The sequence below is a fragment of the Cygnus olor genome, chromosome 1 (assembly GCF_009769625.2).
Source record: "Cygnus olor isolate bCygOlo1 chromosome 1, bCygOlo1.pri.v2, whole genome shotgun sequence".
In the NCBI taxonomy this organism is placed as follows: Eukaryota; Metazoa; Chordata; class Aves; order Anseriformes; family Anatidae; genus Cygnus; species Cygnus olor.
The window spans coordinates 91,195,478-91,204,705 of record NC_049169.1 but is presented as its reverse complement, the minus strand read 5'-3'; the positions used below and the strand labels follow the sequence as shown (position 1 = coordinate 91,204,705).

Here is a 9,228-nt window from a genome sequence, read left to right as displayed (position 1 = left end):
ATGATAAAGGCTGATTGTTTTGGAAGATGTGGAAGCTATTAGTGATCCCATGCAGTATCGGGAATGTTGATCCTGCTTCGCTAAACAGCTTGGCATTTCCAGCTCTTACTTTTTACTGACAAGGCTATCAGAAATGGCACATTTGTCACATATAATTAAAAAATGGCTATCTGCGTTCTTAGAACTTCCTTTCATTTAGGTTTGCTCTGAGATATGCAAAGTATATTTATGCCTGGCACATTTGAACATTAAATTCAATTTTCTAATGTCTGCCACTAGCTTGTGGAAAAATAACACACAGGTTGTTACACATACCCTGGGGACCATCAAGGAAAAACAACAGTCCCAGAAACCACTTGTGCTGCTCTGTTTTCAGGGCACAGAGGTTGAGAAGAATCTGTACCAAAAAAAGGCAATTACAAATGCACTTTGAGACAGTCAGATCCTGTAAATGCTTTTAAAGACAGATGCATGAATTTTCAAAGCTAGAGGTATGCAGATATTTTACATGCACATCCTGTGTTTACCAGAGGTGTGAGTCATGGCCACACAGTTCAGCTGTTTGGAGAAACTAGCTTCTGATGTGTTACATCAGCTTGGTACTTGCAAATGTAGGCATCCATAAGGGATGTTAAAACTGAGATTCTGACTCCATGTAATTCACCTGGCCTCAGATCCCCACTCAGGGACAGCACAGGACACTTGGAGGAAGGACCAGTTCATCACGTGCCCCTTCGCCCTACCACAGCAGTGGGACTGTCCGCAGACAACAGCACCATTCAGGGCGAGGAGAGGGGACCAGAGCCCACGGAACGACCACATCTGTGATCCAAGCGCCAAGCTGGCTCATCAGTTCCAACAGTCACCCAATTTATGTTTGTTTTTACACCATGCTCTTGAAGGCAACTTTGGCTCGGTTAAAAGCAAGCCCTGCGGTACTGAGCCACAGATCCCAGGCAGCACCCATTGCCATCCCTTCGGAAGGTTTTCACGTCTCTCCAGGTGGGGATGAGCTTTCTGTCTCCAAGCACAGAATCTTTCCTAAACCAGCCGGCAGAGGATCGGCATCCACCGTCATGCTTGTGGGGCGCTGATTCGCCACAGGGGGAAGGATGAAGATGTTTCCTATGTGTGGAGGTGAATTAACTCCCCTGCCCCATCAACCATCACCGTGTATACCTAGCTGAGACTCATCATCATCCTCCTCACCGCACACAAGTGTGAATCAGGACATGATGGCGAAGCAGTTCCAGCAGAGCAGTGTTGGTGAGGAGCCAGCCACATACATCCCTGTGCTCTGAGGGGTCTTGCAGGTGGCTGCCCTTGCCCTTGCCTCTGCCCTTACCTCCTCTTCTCTCCCCTCCCATGCCTTAATGGCAATTAGCAGCTGGCAAGTAGCACTAACGGGTGATAGAGGTTGGTCAGTGTGACGAGACCCCTTAAATTGAGGATATTGAGAGGAAGAAATTCTGCTGCTTTTTGAAAAGCTTTTTCTGGATGCCAGGACAATATGTAGATGTAGTTGGCAGCCTTTGAGGATCAGAAATTTTAGAAACCAGCAGCTTCTTACTGATGTAAAGGACAGCATATCTCTATGGATCTAAACAGCATGCTAGTTAGGCCCTCTGGTGGGGAAAACTCATAAAGGCTAGATTTTGCAGAGACATTTTTTTGCTCTGAGCCATTCTATTTTAATGAATTACAAGCCAGGAGACCATGTCAGACACACCTGTATCCCTTTCTTCTACTTCAGCTCGTTGCTTGCTGTGGACCTTTGTAGCTGCATGTATTCAAAACCATTCCTGTGCATAAATCTGAAGAGATCCATAGGAGACACGCACCCAGCCCATTAGGCACCCAGGTGGCCTGAAACACTGACCTAGCCAGCTGTGATACAGCCTCTACTGAGCCTTGAAGGATGTGTCTTCAAGGCCAGACCCATAATCTGCAAGTACTGCCACAAAGATAGCCATAACACCGGCCCTTACAGAGCTAGGCAGCCTTAACAGATAACTGCATACATCACTGAGCACATACAGACAATATCCTTGCAGGGCAGAAAGTCATAAAACCTATCAAATGCAGCATGTATCTAGCCTTTGGCTTTTCCACTGCATCTTTTTTTTCCCCTATTGCGTGTTGGATAGTGTGGCAAAACCCACTGAGGTATTAAAACATGTAGCTAAGTGGCTCTGATCTGTATCATCGGATGTTGAGGTACCTTTTAAAAAAATCACGCTTTTAAGGTTCTTTAGAACTCACAGTAGTCTTTTTCTGGTTATTATGCTGATGCACAAATGATGTGAAATAGCTTGTTGCTTCACTGTGATGTTAAATAGGATCCTGTCTGTACCCTAGAGCGTCCCGGTTGGAGACAGAAAGAAAAAGAAAAGAAAAAAAAAAGAAGAAAAAAAAGCACAGCACAAAAGCACACAGGTAAATGTAACTTTCCAACCTAGCAGGTAGAATGAACCTACTCAGATGAATAGGGAGTAGACTGACTTCCTAGTTTTGCTCCTAAAATAGTGTCTGTAGTTTACAGCACAAATTTAAAATAAACGCAAAAGCCATTTCTGGAGCCTTGGTCACACAAGTGTCAACAGAGTGAAACATCACAGACCCTCTTGGGCTTAGTCCCATAAAGCCTGGACCCAAGCATCTTCTTTCATTGCTGTCTTCACAGATGCTTCTTGAAAGGGAGTGAGTGAGTCCCATGTCAGTCCAGCTGCCTGTGACTTTACAGCCCCAAAATCCTATGCTGACCTTTTAAACAGAACTATTTTAAAGATCTTATTTTAATTTTTTTTTTTCTTTAACAGTCTGATTTATCAACGAAGAGGTTCAAGGGGAGGGCCTCGCCTATCGAGCTTGACAGGGAAATGAGTAAAACATGCAGTCACACCACGCTATCAAGGCAGTAGCCCAACTGGATTGTCCCAGGTGACTACAATAAAAAGGAAGCTGGTATAAAAGGAGTGATTAGGGACAGGCTTGCTTTTTAGAACGGGGGTAAAATGGGTTAGTGCTTGAGAGCAGAAGTAATGGAAAATTTGAGGGAAGCAATTCTTAAACAGAGAAGAGGTCTGAGATTCCAGGTAAGCAAAATAGCAACACCCTGGACTATCTGGGGATTGGGAAGAAGCTGCCTGATTGCAGTCACTGTTCTGTGCTTGAGAACTCTTTGCTGCTTCAAAAGTTGTAGTATGGCTCACAAGGGAGCACTACCTCTGGGTTCCTCAACCTATGGATTTCCTTTCCTCCTGTAGTTTACCTGGCCCCTCTACCTGTTAATCTGAAGCCTCCAGCTCATCTGACTCATTGCACACCACCAGCTCCTCTCTGTGGAATAAAAAAAAAAAAAAACTTCTTATAGTTAGTGGTTTTGGTTTAAAGAGCAACTAAGACTCCCTTTTTTTTACTTTACACATCACTAAAGACTGAGCTACCCTAATTCTACTATAATGTTACCCTCTGAGGCTCTTCTACATCATTAAAGGTATATGGTTGGTTCCTTCTGATGCACGCAATGGCATCTTGAAGAATGAAAAGGCTTGTTTTTTCCCCTCTGACCAGAAGTCCTATGACTTCTTATACCAGCACAAGAAAGCTCTTGCAGTATATAAAGAAAATAGCTTGTCTGTGCTGTATCAAGATAACCTGCTGTGACCTTTGAGGCCATCACAAACATCTGATCTGAATTAATGGCTTTAGTGCAGAACTGACTTAATGGCTTCAGCTGGCTCAGGGATCCCTCAGAGGAGGTCCCTTAGCCAGTAAAGGTAGGACAAAGGAGTTCAGGTATTGAAGAAGATAGAGGGGGTTATTCTTTAGTGGTTCTGCCTCCAGTGAGAGCAATATGCCTTTTATCAAAAACATTCGCTGAAGGAAATGATGAGAACACAAGTTTCTACTTGACATTTTACACCTAGAAATGTAAATATTTGCATGAAAGTACATGTAATGTTTAAGCTATCCCAATAAAATGAAAAGTATTGTTCCACTTAATGAAAAGTGGGCATAAAATGAAAGAATAAACAACTGCTTAGTCAGAGCCCCCTGCTCTGGAGAGGCTGTAGCTCCAGACTGTTTCCCTATCGATTGCTCATTTTAAATGGGGTGATTTGCAAACTAGAGAGATTGTGTGAAAAGGCAAGGTATGCTGAAAAGCTTAGGCTGGACTTGCATTCCCTTGTTTATGGGTATCATGATATGGACTCTTTCTGTTTTGTACTTCAAGGTGGACAGTTGAGGAGCTGTTCTGCTAAGCTATGAGAGATTCCTACAAAAAAGCAAGGAAGAATATCTTTAATGTTCTTTGAGAAAGAGATGCTGAAGAAACATATCTCCAGAGCTGATGTCCGTTGTAAATAAGGTACCTCATATGAATCACACAAATGAAGCACATTGCATGAGTTAGCAGTAGTGATGTGTTATGGCTGCTTAGCTGTGTCACAGCTGAGGCGGCAATTGGTTTCCAAATTTATGTGTGGTCTTCAGTCCACCTCCTTAATTTCTTCTTTTCCTTTCTCCTTTGAAGAGGCACAGCACCAAGAACTAGCGTGTGTTATCTGATGTGGGAGTGTTTTCTAGAAGGGTGGGAGGGGAGAAGAAAAACCAGGAATAAGGGAATTGTAAGTTTACAAAATCTTGATCTCATTTATTACTTTTGGATTTTGATTTTTTTCTTTTCTTTTTGACTTAAGAATCACTGCCTATATTGCCCTCATATAGATTTATTGCTTTATGGGAAGAGGAGTCTTCCAAACTTTCAGATGTACCCATAGAAAGGGTCCCTTCTACCCACCTCTTGAGAAAGCAGCACATTATGGCCATCCGGCATCTCACCACCATGACGCTGGACCTTCCAGAGCTGAGCCATCCCAAAGCTCAAATCTCCATGGGACTCTTTGGCTGATACAGTGAACATTCAGGGGCTGCTGGATGATCCTTCCTTAACAGGTCCTCAAGGTGTTTGTCCTGTTTCATTGAGCAGATAGGGCCAAGCACAAAGATTTGATTCTCCCCTGTGAGAGCACCTGAGTGACTGCACCTTGGGGACCCAGCTTGCAGCCAGCAACACCACAGCTGCCTTCTGGGGAAGGAGCAGCATGCCCCAGGGCTTGCAGGCACAGACAAAACACACAGTGGCACCTAGGGCAATGAATGCAAGTCACAAGAAACATTTTTCTCCTCAAGGAAATAATGCCACTAGAAAATGAGCAAAGACTCCTTCAGGATACGTGCAGCAGCTCCCAGTAAGTGCTATAGCATCTCTTGCCAGTTATTTGTTCTCCCAGAGAGTAGTTCTTTACAAGGTACCAGGCAGTTCACACTTCTTTTAAGCTGGCTATTTGTTGACAGATGTGAATGACTGGTTTCTGTTTTACTCAGGTCTGTCAAGACCTCTTTCAATAATCACAAGAAGTATCTCAATATTTGTAGACAGAATGTTTGGTGGGTTTTTTTGTTATTTTGGGGAGAGGCATGTTGGAAGCAAAACTGCTTCTTTATATGAAAAATATGTATCTAGTCCATTAACCTTTTCAAGTGTTACGTTTTTGAGCTGAGATTTTCATTCACACTTATTTTAGTCTCTTTGCTAACAGTGGTTTGAAGTGATCAGTCTCTGTCATGTATCTGGACAGGCTGACTCAGGGGAGAACAAGCAATTTAAGGAAGGAGGAAAGGAAGACCATCCACTCTGTCTCTGCACCTGAAGATCCAGAACAGACTCTGCAATTATTTGCTGATGCAAGTTTTTGATGCCGTGGCACTTTTTTCAGATGTGTTGATACATTCTGTAGCTAAGTCCCATTTCTTACATTTAGAAGTAATATCCTTGCACTATTGTCCTCTCAAGGTCTACTTTCACTTTTAGCTGGTATTGACCACTGTCTGAAACAGGGTATGAGACACAAAGGATTAACGTTTCAAGCCAAGGAAGTGTTTGATGCATCGAGGCAGGGAAAATAAATCAAGAACAACTAATGAATACACCTGAGCAACATATTTTTTCCACACAGCTTTTATTTATCCAGAAATATTTGCATATATCAAAAACTTAAATCTCACTTTTCAAATCTCACCTTTCAACCCTGCCTATTAGCTAATAGTTTCCTGCAGCTGTCGGTGCCTGTGGGGAGCTGGTGCATCCTGCTCTCACTGCATCCATTCCATGCTTGCTTTTGATAGGAAATCACCTGATGCATCAGAGCTGCTGCCTTGGCTCATCTATTCGTCTCTGGTAGTGTCGGAATCATTTGGGTTCCCCCATCCATGTTTCCAATTTATCTTAGTTTCCAGAGCAACCAAGTCTCATTGTTACTGCTTGTTCTCAGCTGATCTGGTCATGTCTTTGCTCTCTGTGTATTCTAGCTTCTCTGCAGTAATAAAGACTGTCACAGGTTTGGAGGAGGTGAAACAAAACGTCCAAATGAATGAGTTCTTTTTCTTTTTTAATAGACATTTGTGGCTTTTCCCCCTTCCATGTTTGCCTTGTTTGGCAGTGCATTGAAGGACTGATGCTGTATTTTTTCCATGGGATTTCCCCTTTAATAGGGTCCCTCTGATCTTATTACACTCTCTGGTAGAAATACCTTTTTTACTCGTATTTGGGGATCATATCAACGAACAGATATTGCAAGTGAAAGAGGCTTTGTGCATATTTTAATTTTCTGACACCAGTGTTTCTGTTGCTGCTGCTTTCATTTCTCTAAAAGGTAACTTTCTGCCTATCCAGTCCTTCCATGCATCTCTGTGGGATGTCCATCACTCCAGGTGACTGCTCCCCAGCTCCATGTACACACCTGTCCCTGCCTTCCTTTGATCTTCTCTGAGGTCTTCATGCTTTCTGCAGTGCAGTCAAAGCCACCAGAGACCCCATGTTACCTGTACAACTCGGGGAGGTGGGGGATCCCAGGAGTGATGTGTGTTTCCAGGCCACATGGTAAGCAAGGCATCCATCATTAGGGATTCACTAAGCTTCAGGGAAACATGACAAGCTCAGCTTGCTCAGGGGAGATCCAGCACAATTTTATGTTTATCTTCTTAGCACTTATACCAGTTTTCCAAAAGCTCTGACCATGGACTCTAAACTCTTTTTAACACTTAACAGGTTCAGTTACCAGTGTCCACACAGATCCATTGTAGAATGGGGGAGAGAAATGGCCAAAGCTGGTAAAACTTCTGTAGTTACAAAAAAACCTGTAAAGCCGGAGTGCTACAGAACAATTTTTCTTCAGCCTTAGAGTAAAGCTGCATTACAAGTCAGTAACAAATGTTCACTTTCTCTGGTTTTACCCTAAATTCTTTTTCAGAACAACTGAAGTTCAGCATTGTTTCAGGTGAGTGTGATGCTCTCCCATTTGCTCTCTTACCCCTGTCCTTTAAAAAAAGAAAAATCAAATCTGCACTTTTAAAAATCAAATGACAAGTGTATGGACACTGGGGACAGTATATGTCTGCTGTGCCACTGAACCCCTTTCAGCTCCCAATGAGGCAGGCAATCCTACCTCACATCTGTAAGGCTATTTTTCCACACATTTGCTCTATTCTAGACAGATAACTCTGTATATGTTCTTTCTTTCCAGTGATCATTTCCATACACTACCCACCTCATTTATCAGTAGGGAAAGATTAAGGCAGGGTAATCGGGTGATTTGCAGAGGAACACAGTGATGAACTTGGAAAGCAGCAAAGCACTATCACCACAGGCTTGGGAGTGCCTCTGCACCAACAACCCATATACTGGGCAGAAGATGCGCTGTTCAATGACCTTGGCACATCAGCTAACCGCTCCCCATTTCCTTTTTGCTTCCTTCCCCTGTTCCTGGCTCTGATGTTCCTGAATTCTCTGCCTAGGTCACCAACAGCTCACTGCAGCTCCAGTCCCCATTGCCCTAGGCATTCTCTGTGCCTCCCTGTCAGCGAAAGCCATCTCTGCTGGCCAAGGTTTAGCTCATTTTGGGTTAGCACAAAGCCATTGCACAGCCTCAGAGAGGACAGGAGCATAAGGGGGAAGAGCAGGCTTGTTGTAAGGTGAGCAGCGTGTAAGTTCTGCTTTGCTTTAAGAAGGAAGTCATAAAACCCTTCTGAAGTAACTGCAGGTGCCCCTGCCTGTGCTGCTGAAGGGTACCACGGGATATTTGTAGCAAGGGGACAAATTCACGCTAAAGGATAACACGTTAGCAAGGTGAGGCTGTACAAAGCACTGATGCAAGGTGCAAAAGGGACAAAGTTTGCAGGGACAGGCAATGTTAATAGAGCAGCCCAAACCACCTGAGGAGAAGGATGAAATGTGTTTAAAGTTCAAGGTGAGTCATTTATTATCAACTTGATGAGGACTGGGAAGCTGAGTGGAAGAGAAACAAGGAGCCTGAATCTCCTAAAGACCAGTTTTGTTTTGTTTTGTTTTGTTTTCTGGAAATTTGAAGTTAACCTCCCATCAAGGACAGACAAATACAAAGCTTGAAAGAGCAATCTGGTGTGCAGTCCGGAGAAACCGAAGTTTTGCTCTGGGAGATGTTTGTAAGGAAAAACGTCAGCCACGCAGAACCACCTAAGTAAAAATCAAAATGCAGCTAGAAAAGCAAAGCCCTGTAATATGCTGTCCCCAGTTTAGATTCCAAGAAATGCCTGGGACGCCGGGGCCTCAGCACTGTGTTGTGCAGCTGCAATAGTGCTGGTCCCTGCAGGGAGCTGCCTGTGCCCTTGGCCTGCAGGAGCCCTGCAGGGTGCTGGTGGAAAGCAGGCCAACACACGCACAAAGTGCCAACCACATTAGCAAAGACGAAGGTGGGTGAAGCACTGAGTTGCTTCTGAACATCTGTTATCCAAGGTACGAATATGTTTCCATTTTTAATAAGGAAATGAAGATGTCAGCAGATTTTTGTTTTACTTTCCCTGACTTCAGATTTTTTTTGACAGGTGAGATGAGCCTAATTATTGCCTTTACAAGGTGTTTACAAATGTACACATCTTCTAAAATGCGAGTCATGATCCTCATGCTGCACACCAGTTCCTGGCGTGGCATTATACTGGGAAACTTTTTTTTTTTTTGTAGAATGCAGTTGTTACCTGCCTTGAAGACCTCAGATCTCTAACAGCATTGCGTGGCATTTTACGACAGGCTGTGTATACCAGCAAGCAGCACGCACATCCATTTTGGCCAGCTGCTTCTTGTCAGTTAATCCCCTTCTTAGAGGTTTGGGCTCGAGCAGGCTGCCTACG

At 43.7% G+C, this 9,228-nt stretch overlaps 1 long non-coding RNA gene across 1 annotated transcript; it reads left to right on the top strand.

Moving 5' to 3' along the window:
- Positions 1–2,394: 2,394 nt before the first annotated feature.
- LOC121075682 lies at positions 2,395–8,426 on the top strand. The gene is made up of 5 exons (XR_005823100.1): positions 2,395–2,436; positions 2,820–3,095; positions 4,238–4,372; positions 4,538–4,631; positions 4,732–8,426. It is a non-coding gene; the product is annotated as an uncharacterized LOC121075682 (long non-coding RNA).
- Positions 8,427–9,228: the final 802 nt, after the last annotated feature.